This window comes from Archocentrus centrarchus, chromosome 2 (genome assembly GCF_007364275.1).
Source record: "Archocentrus centrarchus isolate MPI-CPG fArcCen1 chromosome 2, fArcCen1, whole genome shotgun sequence".
NCBI lineage: Eukaryota > Metazoa > Chordata > Actinopteri > Cichliformes > Cichlidae > Archocentrus > Archocentrus centrarchus.
The window spans coordinates 25,183,626-25,199,579 of NC_044347.1; positions in this window are offsets into that span (position 1 = coordinate 25,183,626).

A 15,954-nucleotide genomic window follows, 5' to 3' on the forward strand; every position below is an offset into this window, starting at 1 on the left:
ACTATGCTGACACAACAAAAGGTTAGTAGGACAAATTTTCCCTAGAAAATTACTCCAGCTCCTCCCAGGGGAAGATCGCAGATGCCAACAGGCCAGCTGGAAGATCCAGCAGCAGGTCCAGGATCAGTGTGCAGACAGCAAAAGGAGGTCCGGTCCAGTGCAGTGCAGCAGCCGCACTGCTGCAGCTGCTCCCCAATATGAGATAAGCCCTAAGACAGCTGAACTGCTGCCGGCCCTACACCTAGATTTCAGGCTTGGGGGGTGCTGATCCACATCACATTCAGCCAGCAAACTGCTCCAGCGCACATCAGCTAGCACGGTTCACCGAGGCAAGAAGGACGGTGTCATCAGCAAAGAGCAGATGTCACCTGTATGTCAGATAATTGAACCCAATCCACCTCCCACCTGCACTTCAGAATCAAACGCTGCCAAAGAAAAGACAAAAAAAAAAAGAAGTGACTCTGTTGACTGCCCTTGCCTGCATGCCAAGGATGTGCAATGCTCACTTGGAGCTTAGAAGGGACCAAATGGCTTTCACCAGCAATGCTGGCAGTCTGTACTCCCACAGGATATGTCAGGCTGTACTGTCAAAACCTTTTCCAGCTACACAAAAGCCCATGTAGTCATAGCACAACTGTGTGAGCCCTTTCATTCACCAGGATTGAATCCATGAAGGTGTACGGTAAATATAGAAAACAATTACCTCCAACTGTTTCTTTTAGTCATTCTCTGAGTACAGCAGTCATCAAGTAAAATACATCTGGCAGAGTTTCTCTTCCTGTTTGCTCTATGAGAGAGATGGAAAACAGAAACAAACTGCTCTGCAAAAACTGCACGCACATCATTTAAACTGCCCCCTCCATGACTCTTAAGGATACAGAGGTTGTGACATAGGCTGTAAGGTTAGATTTTTATTATGTGGAAGAAGGCACACACGTCTGTGTGTGTGTGTGTGTGTGTGTGTGTGTGTGTGTGTGAGTGTGTGTGTGTGTGTGTGTGTGTGTGTGTGTGTGTGTGTGTGTGTGTGTGTGTGTGTGTGCGTGTGTGTGTGTGTGTGAGTGAGAGAGAGAGAGTGAGATAGCGAGAGAAAGGGTAAAGCAGGGAAAATCAATATTTCATCTTATCAGGTGTTTATCTGAAGGGCCATGCAGTAAATATCATGATGGATGGTTAGAGATGTGCTGGAACAGCGCACATTACACTAACAGGTCAAGGTGTTTCTCACACACACAAATACAGACAGAAAAATGGAGGAAAAGAGGCGAGGACCAGCAAAAACAACAAACTCTAAATCTTTAAACTCTTGTAAAAACAATCCTTTCTTTCCTTTCCTCAGAGATTAACAGAGATAACACACACACACACACACACACACAATTAATAATAGTATTGTACTGGTTGGTCTTGTCTGGTTAGTAGCGGTATCATTCATCCCTTGTCTCTGTGAATGTGTGTGCACATTTGTGCTTGCGCGTGGTTCCTAAGACTGCAGCATAATTGACAGTAATGATCACAGATTACTACTAGCTGTTTATGCTCATGGATACCTGTAGTATGGATGCCTGGGAGGGTTAAAATTCATTTTCAGTGATTTGTGGCCCAGGATGTCAATATTTTAGATGGTTAAATGCTTTTAAACAGTCATAAAAAATACTTGATGGATTGAAACAAAACTGACTCCAACCATGCAGTGATGATAAACAACCTCTGTGTGTGTGCGTGTGTGTGTGTGTGTGTGTGTGTGTGAGAGAGAGAGAGAGAGAGATCTGCATGCATATACAGAATTCTACATGCCATGCATAAATATTAAAAAATAACTTTCAAATATGGCCTAACTTGCAAAGTTCAAATGACACATTTTTTTTCCAAGAGGAAAAATATGTAATTGAAATGTTTGTAGTTTCAGCCTTGATAAATGTTTCAGACATGGCCTGGAGGTCTAAGAGGCTTTCTCCTGATAACCCTTCCCAAACAAGCCATATGTGTTCAGTCACTGTCTAAGTGTGCTGTCATGACCTTGAACATTTAACATGCTAACTGAGGCCTGTAGAGTCTTTTGATGTGTTTGTGATTGTGGTCAGAAGTTTTCCTACAGTCATCATGGGCATGAATGCTACGGAAATTTGGGGCTTTTAATGATTTCTTTGAAATTTGTTCTTTTTTATGATTTATGACTTTATAAAATTAGAACTGGACTCACAACTAATTTATTTTCGATTTTTCTAATCCACACACAGGGTCAAAAGTATGCATACAGGCTTAAATATATGCACCCCCACCCCCCGCTAATATTTGGTTAAATGTCCCTTATCAAGTTGCACTTTAACTAGATGCTTTTGGTAACCATCAACAAGCTGGTAGAAATGGTAGAGTTCATTTAACTTGGTTGGTTTCCTGACATAGACCCAGCTTTTAAGCAAAGCCCACAAATTTTCCACAGGGTTGAGGTTGAGGCCTTGGGAAGGCCATTCCAGATGTTCTGTTAGCCCGTTTTGATGTGTTTAGGAGCATTGTCCTGTTTCAACACCTACCTGTGTCCAAGTTTCAATTGTCATTAAGTTGAAATGAAGTTGAAGAATTTAGAAGTGGTCCTCCTTCATTATTCCATCCGCTTTGTGCAATGTACCAGGCAGACAGCCCCAGAGCATGATGCTACCACCACCATGACGGTGCTCTTAGGTTTGGAAGCCTCACCTTTACTCCTACAAACAAAGCTCTTGACATTGTGGCCAGAAAGTTCAATCTTTGTCTCATCTAATCATAAAACTATTCTCCAAAAGGCATTTGGCTTGTTCATGTGGGCAGCTGCAAATTTCAGTCAAGCTTGAACATCTATCTATTTTAGAGCAGGGGCTTCTTTCTTGATCAGGACCCTCTCAGTCCATGGAAATGTGAGACTCACTTTACTGTGGACAGTGATGCTGGTGTTCCAGCAGTTTCCAGTTCATGGAAAGCTTGAGCCTTGGTAATTCATGGGTTGTTCCTGAACCTTCTTCTAGACCTTGGCAAAGTGGTGACACATCCAAATAACTTGTACTTATATGCAATTGTTTTTTGGTTGTTTCAACTTTAATATTCCCTATCGCCCTGGTTCTAGGAACATCAAGCCAGATGCTTTGTCTCGACAGTTTGCTGCAGAGGTTGAAAACCTGAACCCAGAGAGAATCCTTCCCTCCACTTGTGCCATGGGGGCAATAACCTGGAAGATTGAGAATATCATTCATCAAGCCCTCCAGTCAGAACCGGACCCAGGTACGGTTCCCCCCAGTGTTCCACCTTTGGCCTGCTCCGCAGTAGTACACTGGGAACACACTGCAAGGTTCATCTGCCCAGGCTGAGTAGAACTCAATCTTTACTTAAAAGCTATGATGTAAGAGACTAAGTGGCAGCTTGTACAGTATGCGCTAGAAATAAGAGTAGCACTCAACCTCCATCAGGCCTCCTCCAGCTGTTATCCATTCCACATAGGCCATGGTCCAACATAGCTTTGGACTTTGTATCTGGGTTAGCATTTTCTGGGGGGAAAACAGTCATTCTTTCAATAGTTGACAGATTCTCCAAAGCAGCTCATTTTATTGCTCTCACCAACTTACCCTCTTCCACTGAAACTGCTAATTTGTTAGTGGAATATGTTTTTGCCTCCATGGGATTCCCGATAGAGATTGTGTCAGACAGAGGGTCCCAGTTTATCTCCCAGGTTTGGCAGAAGACTTTCTGCACTGTTTTAGGAGCTAAAGTCTGTCTCGGTTCAAGTTACCACCCTCAAACTAATGGTCAAATGGAAAGTTTAACTCATGAGCTTGAGACTGCCCTTCACTAATGTGGAGTTCTCAGTTACCCTGGACAGAGTATGCCCATAACATCCACACCTCTGCAGCTACTAACCCCTCTCCCTTCAAGGCCTCCTCAGGATATCAGCCACACTTCTATCTGTAGTCAGAGTTGGCTATTTTGTCTGTGAAACAACATCTGCAAATTTGTTGGGTGTGGAATCAGACCAAGGCAGCTCTTCTCTGCACCAGGGACCAAAAATGTCACTTGGCAGACCGTGGGAGGACCCCAACCCCCAGTATGTTCAGGGGCAGAAGGTCTGGTTATCTTCTAAAGACATTCCTTTGAGATCTCTGTCCAAGAAGCTGGCCCCTCAGTTCATAGGACCTTTTTTTTTAAAGATTTATTTATTTTATTTTTTGACATGAAACTGGGGAGAGAGAGATCAGGGAAGACACGCAGTAAATGGCCACAGGTAGGACGCAAACCCAGACCGCCTGCACCCACTCACTGAGCCACCCTGGCACCGCATCTGCTGATGGTTAAAATTGCCTGTGTCTTTCAAGATTCATCCAACCTTTCATGTGTCACACATTAAGCCTTTCCTATCCAGTTCTCTGGACATGACAAGTCTTGTGTTGGAACTATAAAAAAATTTTTTACAAAGCCAAAAAGTCAATAAGCTCATTTTCTTCCACTTATCTATTTCAGGGCTATCCCAGCTCCCATACGACAAGAGGCGGGGTGCACCCAGGACCTGCTGAAAACCAAGTGTGCAAAATTTCTCCAAGCAAAATCTGGATGAAATCTGTGCAATAGTTACTGAGATATGAACATCTTGTGGAAGACGCATAGCATTGCAAACATATTGGATGAAAATGTCAGTAAGGTTTATTATAGTGACCAAGCCAAATCTACTGTAAACCAATTTTGTCATCACCCCTTCAAAAAGTCTAGCAGCATTAACACAAGAAACAAACACCTACAAATAATAAAAACACACAACCAGTGCTCCACAAAAAAAATACATAAAGTGATAACATGCTAATAACATATTGTCATGGTCCTGGGGCGGTGGCCCAGTGTTTTTTGTTATCTTTTGTATTGGTCAGTTTGTTATTTCTAGTTCCTTGTGTTCCATGTGTCAGGTCTGCGTCCTTGTTCCCCTGTTTGACTTCCTGTTTTATTTTGATAGTCATTTGGTCTCTGTCTCTGCCTAATTAGGATTAGTATTTCCTGTGTTTCCCAGCTGTTCCCACTCCCCTCGTTATCCTCCTGTATTTAGGTCCGGTGTTTTCTTAGCCTGTTGTCGCATCGTTGTCATTTGCGCCTGTTTCCGTTCTGTACTCACCTCATAAAGGTTAACTATCATCTTACCTCGTCTTCCGTATTCTGCATTGGGGTCCACTTCCTGCCTGCCACACAGCCGTTCCATGACACATATAATATATGTAATCATGCCATGCTTTACCGTAGCAAAGAGGCAATTAGCTAAGCTTCCTCCACATCAGGAATAGGGAACTCCAGGCCTCGAGAGCTGGTGTCCTGCAGGTTTTAGATGTGTCCCTGATCCAGCACACCTGAATCACATATAGAAGTCATTAGCAGGACTCTGGAGAACTTGACTGCAGACTGAGGAGGTAATTCAGTCATTTGAGTCCGGTGTGCTGGATCAGGGACACATCTAAAACCTGCAGGACACCAGTTCTCGAGGCCTGGAGTTCCCTACCCCTGCTCCACATACTATTGTATGTGGAGGCCAGTGGACTACATTTCAATACATTTCTATAAGTGGTCAGGAAACAGACCATGGTTTGGGAGAATGGGGGTTCAAAAAGCTTGTGACTCAACAACTACTGGCCTGAAGTCCTGGAGCAGCCTGGGCAGGTGGAGTAAAGGCATAACTGCAGGCTTAGAAAGTTCCAATGAAAAGTCTGTGAAAAGGCAAAACCCTGAGGAAATGCTCAGCAGTAGAGGGGTAAAAGTTTCTATGTGCAAATGCAATAGTATATAAATATTTACATATCTACATGAAGACAGAGATTAAAAGTTTTTCTACATCTTTGTTCCATCTTTTGCAAGCACGTGGTTAGTGATTGAGCACAGCTTCCAGATGTGAGTGTGTGAAAGTGTGAAAATCTTCCCCGAAGCACCGAAGAGCCCATCAACAAGAATGTGTTAATAAGAGCTGAAGCTGATGATGTCTCTTCACTTTCACTTCCATTCCTCTCCTGTGTTTTTCACACAAAGGTGACAGAAAACCGGAAATTTTTTTCTAAGAAATTTGAAAAGATCTATTTTTTGTTACATGTTAAAAGAAAAAAACCCGGCAACAACTTAAAGTTTAGCTCACAGAACAGACAACTGCTAGCAATTGATGCTGTATCTGACAGTGAAGCCTTTCGTAGAAACCCAAGACATAATCTGTATCTGAGATTAAAACTGTGCAGTGGGCCTTAATCCTTCCTGCAGCTCACACATACACGCACTGTTGCAGCATAAATCCCACTAACTGTACGCAGATCTAAAGCATGCTTTAATTGAAAGCATTCCACTTATTTAATAGGTGGCTGTCATCCTGCAGCCCCTGTCAGTGCAGCTTTTATCTGCGATCAGGATACCATGCTGAAAAAAATACAAACACAACTGTCAGCCATGTTCTGTATTATACTGGTACACAGTGCGCATGCTCAGTTATAATTTGCACATTTATCTCTTTAATTTAAACTACAGCTTAAATGCAGCCTCTTTTCTTTGCGACATGCCATCCTTTTTGACCTTTTCACAGCTTCTCCAACCACCTTCACTCCTGCCTGAGGTCAGCCTTGCTCCAGCTGCACCATTATCGTGTGCACTTACAGTGAAATGTACCATTAAGCATGTTGCTTCACAAGATTGAGCTCCCCATCATCACCTGACTCCACAGATTAGACAATAGTGAAATTGAGTGCCAGGGTTAAATCAAGTTTTGGGTCGGCTCGGCTCGTTTGTAGCTGAGCAACGTGCGCCTCGGGCCAGAGAGATGGAGCTCTTGAGTAATACCCACTGCATCTTTAAATAAATCAGGTGAGAGCAGAACAGGATTGAACGTACAGCCGATGGGGAATATAACAGAAATACAGCCTGAAATGTTTTGATACAACCTGGACACGAGCGCGTAATTGCAAAAGTAGCAGTGTCATTTGACAGTGGATGCCAATCAGCTTCATAACGAGATGCAAAAATGGCAGTTAATTACTTACAACAATAATTTACTTTGTCAAAGCGCTTCAAAAGATCTGTTTGTGTCTGAACGATTGCAGCCAGTAGCCTCTGTTGTGCTTTAAATCATTATTAGTACTGAGCTTGCATCCACATCGTACATCAAATACCCTCGCCTGTTACTTAAACCGTCAGCATTGCAGTGTATACTTGGCACACTGTTCGCTCTCCTCTGTAAAGACATGATTCTCTTGTTAGCGGTGTTAACAGTGTGGATTTAGATCACATATCTTCAAAATTAGTAACATTTTGAGTGTGCCAAAGTGACCGACATTCTTTCTGCAGTACACTCTCAGTAAGAACAGACCCTGAGCTGTTAATGTATTTTTAATGTCTGAACAAATTGTAATGGCACTCTAGTCAATTATTGAGATTTCATTTAAAGCTGCAAATATCAGTCTCATGGGGACAATGTAAAAACATCGGGTTGGCAGTTTTTAGGAATAATGCCCATCTCTATTATATTATAGAGTCTGACTGAAAAAAGAACAATAGCTAACATTTCTCCTCCTTTTTACTTCTGACTCCTTCGTTGTTATCAACTTGCCAGCATGTGTGTGCAACCAGGAGCCTGTGCAGCCACTGACTGAGACTGGGACCAAAAAAAAGACACATTGTCCCAGTGCTGTTGAAGCCTTTCTGAGTTACAGCCATTAACTCACCAATAATCATCAGTTATTGGTGAATTCTACACCAGATCTTATCTGAGAAAAAATTCAGTCACAGGACAAAAGTGACTCACGGTTTAGTGCATTCACGCTGCCATCTGTGTGTGATAATTTGGTGATTATTGGTGATGCACCAGTGTTCACATGAACTACTTACTGTATATTCAGATTCCAGAGACAGAAATTCATAAATTTATTAACAAACAGTGATGTAGTTGGTACAGGATGGCAATTTTACTGCAAAATGACAAAAGTGCTTGGCAACATTGCTTTTATATAGGGAAATAACCAGAATACAACCAGCTGACAGTCGAGTCTAGTCTCCCATTGCAAAGAGACACAAAATACAGCATTTTGAAGTTATACAGTCAGTTTTCCAAGCATAGAATAATCCTGTAGGGAGAAAAAAAAACATTTGTCTTCTGTATTTTAGGGATTTTTCAACCCATTTCCTGCTTTACTTCATGTATGTCCCATATGTCCTCAGTGAATTAGTTTGTTTATATATCGTCCCCATATGTTGATGACACCCAGCTGTACTTGTCAGTCAGCCCAAGTCAGCTGGTGAAGTGTAGTTTAGTTTTACTAACTTTCAAAACTGATTTGTACTTTACAGACGCACACACACAAAAAAAGCAACAACAGACAGAATTATTGTTGTTGGATGCTTTAGGATGTCTTTAGGTCATGAAACTATATTGCTTGCATCTTGCATTTGTTATAACTGATTTGAATTATTGTAAGGCCTTTTCTTTTAGCCCAATCTGCCTGAAGAGATCAGACTGGCTGAACATCACAATGTCTATATTACCCCTTTTATTTTTGGTTTATTCATACTGACCTTCAATGTGATTGGATTTGCGCTTATTTTCTTCTCTCTGGCTCCTGCCTTTGGTCTCTTCTCTAATCTCTGAATTGATTCCAAGAATCATTGCTGAAAACTTTGGGTTATTGCTTTGTCCTTCATCCTGTCAGCTCATTATCATTCTCAATTTTGTAACTGTGTGATGAAAAGTTTTACATTATTACTGATATCACGGAGGCAGGCACTTCTGCAAAGGTGTAATGGATACTGAGTCATATAGGCTATAGTGTGACAGCATACTGTACGTGAAATGCCGCAGCACAGAAGAGGGAGGGTATATTCTAGACCTGATAGTCTGATGGTACAACATGATAACCAACAGGTATAATTGGCCTTCGTGATTAAATCAGTGGTGGGACTGTTGGCTGTCTTTCACAGAGGATACCTCGGAGGCACAAATGTTTCATGTCCAATTTAAAAATGGGCATGAAACACTACATGTATAAAAGCTAATTTACTCCATGGAGCTCTGCTCTAAAAACTGCCACAGATTTAACAGTCTGTGAAGCTGTATTTAATAAACTAGTGTTTAAATTTTTAGATTTTAGAGCATAGGGCCATCTTGTGCCAGTACTGAATGTGACATCACTTGGTTGGTTGGTTGACTCTAATATACTTGTATTACTTTATGTTTGCTAACTAGTGACCAAACCAATAACTTGGTGGAAACCAAGGAAACTAAAACTAAAAAGCAGTCTCAGGGGATCACTTCTGTACTGCCCCTGGCTGCAGCGATGGTCGATGTTAATAAACAAGGAATACTGTCCACTTTCACTCCATGTCTTAAGCAATAAGTGGTCCTTCATAGTTGGCTAGCTGCACTGAAACAGGAAAATGCAGCTATTAGCTGTAACATTCAGATTTGTAGAGCATAAGGACTGTGTGGAGGAGAGCCTGTTTGAGTCTGGTGCAGCGAACTGACATCCATCAGCATGTCCTCAGGAAAAAAAGATTGATGTGTGCAACAAATGGGGAAAAAAAACCCAAAACAAAACTAGTACCTCAGATGAGCAGATACCATACTTTCTCGAGCTTTTATTTTCTTGTTTTGGTTTAAAATTTTTCATCTTACATTTTCTCACTGAGAAAATTGTTGCTCCCATCCCAACGTTTTTGAGACATGTTGCTGCCATCAGCTTCAAAATGAGCTAACATTTTTCATTCAATAGTAACATGTCTCAGATTAAACATTTTATATGTTTCCATGTTCATGTTTGTGAATAACGTGGGTTCATGAGATTCGCAAATCATTGCATTAGGCTTTCATTTACACTTTGTATGTAGGGAATTGGGGTTGTATTTGAACGACTACTTTAAATAAGAAAATCTGAAATTCTATTGAATAAGTCAAATACGGACAGATGGAAGTTATGGTACAGTTATGCAGCATTTTTAGTGACGCTGTGTGGGAGCACAGCTAGACGGCACTAACAGTTCTGTACAAATAAAACATTAAACCCCAAATTAAACACTATGCGCCCTCCTCTAGAACCTCACTGCCTTTCTTTTTGTGAACACACACAACCAAACAATTACACAGAGGGACATTACCAGCAATTTGTGTTCTCGTTAACGTTGATTTGTGGCAGTTTTGATTGTGGGAAGTGTTTTTCCATTACCGAGGTACATTAATTAAATTAGTTTGCATATTGTAAAATAGATTTTAGGAAATGTAAGTTTAGAATAATTATAGAAAAATATTCTGGAGGTCATGTTGAATATTATTTGACAGCAGAGAGCATGAGTCTCTAATGAGTTTTAAACCGGTTTGTGCCTGATTAAAATCCAAACCCAGAGCCTGCTCTCTCGCAGGTAGAATGTAGTTACAAACAGGCCCTCAGGTTCTCTGAATGCACTGTGATCTCTGATTACGGCAGGATGCCTGGTGCATAGCGGGATCCAGATATTTGGCAGTGGTTGAAATAAAAGCTGAAAAACTGTCAGATGGAAGAGAAAGGAATGGAGCCAGATGAGAAAAAAAATATATCCCTGAAAAAATCGTTTTAGCAGCAGGCACACAACCAAGATTCCTGAGCTGACAAAGGTTTATCTTTCACACAATTTTAAGGTTCACTGGTTGCAGTGACGATCCTCACCGCAGGTGACTGACCTTGTGTGTTCTCGATGATCATCGGTGGATGGGACATTAAATTAATAGCTGCCTAGTTTCCAACAGGTTGGTGGAACATATTGCCATTACAATAGCTTAATGAATGTATGGTGCACTGTGTAATCTTCATTAGCATTTTTGTGCATTTTCTGCATTGTATATGTGTGCTGTAGTGCACCGAATATGCCATATTAGCAGTGGGAGATTAATTTAATCACCGCACAGAGAAAACAGAGAAAATTAAAGGCAACTCTAAAGGCGAGCTGAAGGAGACCTGACACAGGACCTGGGAGATGCATCTGGCCCTTTGGTTGATCCGTTTATTATACCTACATCTGCATCAACCAAAGGCTCATCACAAATGAACTCAGTGGAAAGGTGGGGGTCAAGAAGTCATTATTAAGGAAGGAAAACAGAGAGAAAATGCTGAGGTACGCCAAATTTTTAAAAAAAATTCAAAATTTTAAACTTTTGGTTTAAATCATCATCAACATCTACTGAGGAGGTCAGGAGAGAGGTACAACAGTGAGCGTCTACAGCCAACATGGTGGAGGCTCTGTCATGGTTTGGGGCTGCATTTCATGGATATTGGGGATTGCCAAAATTGCTGAAATTATGAACACAGATAAAGTACCATCAGATTTGATCCACCATGCAATACATCTGGAAAGCATCTGATTGGCAACAGCTTCCTTTTTCAGCAGTACAATGATCCAAACACACTGCCGATGCAATAAAAGCATCCCTGGATGGGAAAACACACAGTACAACACCATCAGTGATGGACTGGCCTCCCCAGAGCCTGGACCTCAACATTACAGAAGCAGTGTGGGATCATGTTGACAGAGAACAGAACAAATGGAGCCGACGTCCTTCAAGAAGCCTGGAGAACTTTTCCTGAAGACTGCTTAAAGCAATGATGAGTACGCTGCCTCAGAGAGTTCAGGCTTTCAAGCTTGTTTGTTATCTGTTTTTGCCTTATATGCTGTATTTCCATGTATGTTTGCATGCGTTTCAATAAATCGCTGCACATATTTCTCAGTTTCCTTGCAAAATATAAAAAGATTAGGTGTGGCTCAATACTTTTGCACAGCACTGTACTTTCCTGTGCTTGTTTGCTAAAACTCTGGAGATGTGACCTTTTTCTACATACAGTATCATAACTATATTTCTGTGGTTCATCACTACAAAACAAAAAGCTATACTGCATGCTCTAGCTTGATTTTCATACCAATGGAAGTAATTACTGTCACTAAACAATGAAGGCAGTCACTATAGTGGAAACCATGGAAACAGAGAACAACTTTACCCCCCCCCCCCCCCCCCCCCCCCAAAAAAAAAAAAAATGAAAGCTTCTCATTCAATTAACCTCAAACAACAGATGGACTGACACAGATTTCACGACTTATTAGTAAGATGAAATGTCTGACTGTATTTTACTTTAGTTGAATATTCAATGAGAGTCATCTGCTTATGTTGAGAAACTCAATCTTGTCAACATGTACTCTCTCAGCAGCTGCTTAGAGCAGCAACATCTGCCAGCAATAGCATGCATTTCCGCTGTTATACCAGCGCTACATGCAGCGGTTCTACATACTGTATGTAAATAATGTTCCCTCCCCAGCTGTGAAAGAGGTACACAAACAAGAGAACGGGACAAAAAGCAAAGAATGTTTTTTTTTTTTAGGTACAAACTAGTTATGAGGAGTGACCTACAATATAAACAGACTGAGATAGATGGTGGCAAGCGCAATTATTATTATTGTTATTATTGAATTCTCAAAGCTCATAATCAGATTAATTTGGCTTCACAAGCTTGGAAAGAGCCGAGTGTAAACGAGTGCCAGCTGTTTTCTCTCCTCTTCCTTTTTTTTGACCGGGTTCTCCCTGAAAGCAAGCCCGGTCTCAGCAGAATCACCTCGCCTAAGAGAATAAAAAGGTGTTTCCAAAAAATAATAATAAGAGCAAAGTTCTCCCAGCAAAGGTTGTGCTGCTGCAAACACTCACTGGGAATAGCGCTGGCTGCAATGGGCTTTTCTAGCTCAGTAATTGGATAGATAGCTCGGAGCCTCTAAAGCTCACTTCACTGTGTTTCTGCTGTGGTTACTAAGCTAATTAGCGGTAAACAAGCAGCTGGTAACCACTTTTCTGATTCTCTTATGTTGGTGTGTGTCTTACATAAACAGCAGCTTCCACTACAGCATTCATGCATTGGTAACTATTGTTGAAAGCAGCTCTCCTCTCTCGAGCAATCGGAGTCCCTAAGTGGCCTGATTCTGTTGGGTGTTAATGTGAACACGTCTGAGTACTCAAGTCATACGTTGGAACAGAGAACAAGTCAACTTCAGGTACCGGGGTTTGTCTTTAATTGTAAGAGCTCCAAAGACGTTGGGACCACTTAGGGCTTCTAATTATCTTACAACACAATGGCTCTGAAAGCAGAGCTCTCACACCGAGTGTGATGTGAGAGCAGAGTTCCTTTTTTCCGGCCTTCTGGTCTGTTGAAAGGATTATCCCATCCAGTGGTGCCGGGTTTGTGCCAAGAATGGCAGGTTCAAGTCTCCAGTGAAACTCATTAAAAATAGTTATCAAGGATATTACAGAAGCATGACCATGATATTGTACCATTGGGGAACACCCTGTAACTAATTAGTCCACATGCCTTCAGCAAAGTGCAGTCTTAAGCTGTTTTTATTATTATTATTATTATTATTATTATTATTATTATTATTATTATTATTATTATTATTATTCACAGGGTTTTCTGTGAGCAACACAGAAAACCCATATTGGGACCCCCAAAGGGTAAAACTGCTGCAGGCACACCCACTTGGGCCCTGCGTGGGGTAAATGTAAGTTTGCCCTGCCCACACAGCCCCACGGTTCACCCACACCTGCCCACTGTGGACCCACACGAGCACGTTTGCTGGCACGCTATATATAATTAGGAAGCACCACAAAGGGAAATGTGATTATTGTGGAGGAGATACAACCATAGAGCTCGTTTTAATACATTGTCAGAAATACGAGGCTGAGAGATGGCGACTGGTTCAAAACATCAGTAAAGTGGCAGTTAGACCGATCCACAGTGTAGTGGCTTACATGTCTGACTAACAAGCAAAAGAGCCCTGTTTGAACTTGGGAGGAGATAGAGTCCCATGAGGGCTGTGTCAGGAAGGGCATCCGGTGCAAAAATCTGCCAACTCAACTATGTGGTGACCCCTTCTGAACATGCGAGTGGTTAGAAGTAGCTTTTTTTTTCTTGGCTGCCCACTGTGGGTTATGTGGGTTTGCCCACAGTTCCCACCCGGCAAGACCCCGACGGGGCATGTATGCTGGGGCTGTCCATAAACTGGAACCCAAGCAGCTGATCACAGCATACGACTATGCTGGAGGAGAAGAAATGAAAAAGAGCTGGATGGACTTTCAGGCTCTGCTCATCCAGGAGTGAATCCTTCAGACCGTAACACACAGACTGTCCTGCTACAGTCATTACCACGGTCCCATCTCCAGTATGCTGGCTCTGGAAACTTTGGGTGCTGCATAAATGTGTGGAAGTGCTGTGTGCACTGGACATGTGACAGAGCTCCGTGATGGCCTCTGATAACCAGCTGCTTCAATCCCTGATTCCTCCATTAAGTTTGTAGGTGTTTCCACCCTGTACATGTATCTGTTCGATATTTCCTCTCTGCTTTATTGATTTTGTCCAATATTCACTGCGTGAATTTAAATATTTATTTTTTTCAGTATATTGCATGATGAATTATTACTGCAGCTCCTACTTTTCAAGGTCAATACATAATAATTTATTGGATAATAAATACTGATCCTCATACTGGGTAGCTCAGGTTTTTTTTTAAGGAAAAAATAAATAGCCTGTAGGCTTTCATATTGGCATCTTAGACAAGCTGCACAGCAGATCTCCGTTGCCTTTGACTGGTTGTGTACTGAAGTCTGAACAGTGAAGTTTGTGCTGACATGGCGGCGCTTTGAAAGTTCTGCAAAGTGTCCACTTGCAAACTGGAGATAACGGAGATATTTTAAGTCAACTTTAACCATCTGTACAAGCACTTTGTAAACTTGGCTTTCAAAAGTACTACGCAGTGTCTGACTGAAGTAGTTCATGCTAAAACTGTAGTATTCTCTGTGTTGAATCCCTGTATTTGCCAAGTAAAAGCATAACGGCCAGCTATATTTATGAAAACCAGCAATTTCACAAGAGTGCAGATGCATACTGTGTAATGCACAGAGAACAAATAAAGCACTGCTCCACAGCCCACAGCAACAGGGGTTTATTTGGTTCCTGTTAATTATTTTTTTATTTTTTTCCAATGGAAGGTGAGGCCTGCACATTCCTCCCAAAAAAAAAAGGTTGTTTTACTTGTTTTCCCGCCCACATCAAAAAGAAACATTTGTTTTTCCCTTCGCTGAAATGTCAGGGGGATTTATGAGGTCCCCGTTTTGTGTCGGTGGCCTATTTAATGCTACAGTGCACACCCCTCACAATGTGAAATGGAAGTGCGCCTCTTTATGTAGCCAGTCGAATTATGTGCCCATCAAACTGACAAATATACCAAATTCTAATTCTTGGATTGACCAGCTTTTTAAATACATTCCCAGATATGGATGAGATATCAATTCCCATCCGTCTTATCCTGAATCAGACCCACTAAAGAAGAAGAATCGATAAAGTGGGGGCGCAGGTCTCGCCTGTGTGACATCGGTAGTTCTGGGGACTGCAGTGCTACACAGTGGACAAGACTGTCTGTAATTACAGCTTTGTGTTTTCAACCATCGCTGTTTGACAACAGGAGACACAAGCACCCCCCCCCCACCTTCTTGATTTCTTGTTTTTTTTGCGTATTTGTCACACACGTTTCCATCTTCAAACAAATTTTAATACTCCACAAAGATAACCTGAGTTCTTAATAAATGCACATTTTAAATGACGATTTCATATATTAAAGGAAAAAAAAGTTATTCAAAGCTGCCCGGTCCTGGGTGATCAAGTAACTGCCCCCTAAACCTGATAACTGGCTGTGCCGCCTTTGGCAGCAAGAGCTGCAATCAAACGTTTGCGTTAACTGGAAATGAGTCTTTCACATCGCTGTGGAGGAATTTTCGTGCACTCTCCTTCGCAGGATTGTTTTAATTAAGAGAATCCAGATATTAATACCTCTGCAATATCTGAATTTTTACTCTTCCTATTTGGCCGCTCTTATCATTTGGTCACTTCTCCTTTCAGATGTGGTGCAAAAGCTAAAAAAAAAACTCCCCCG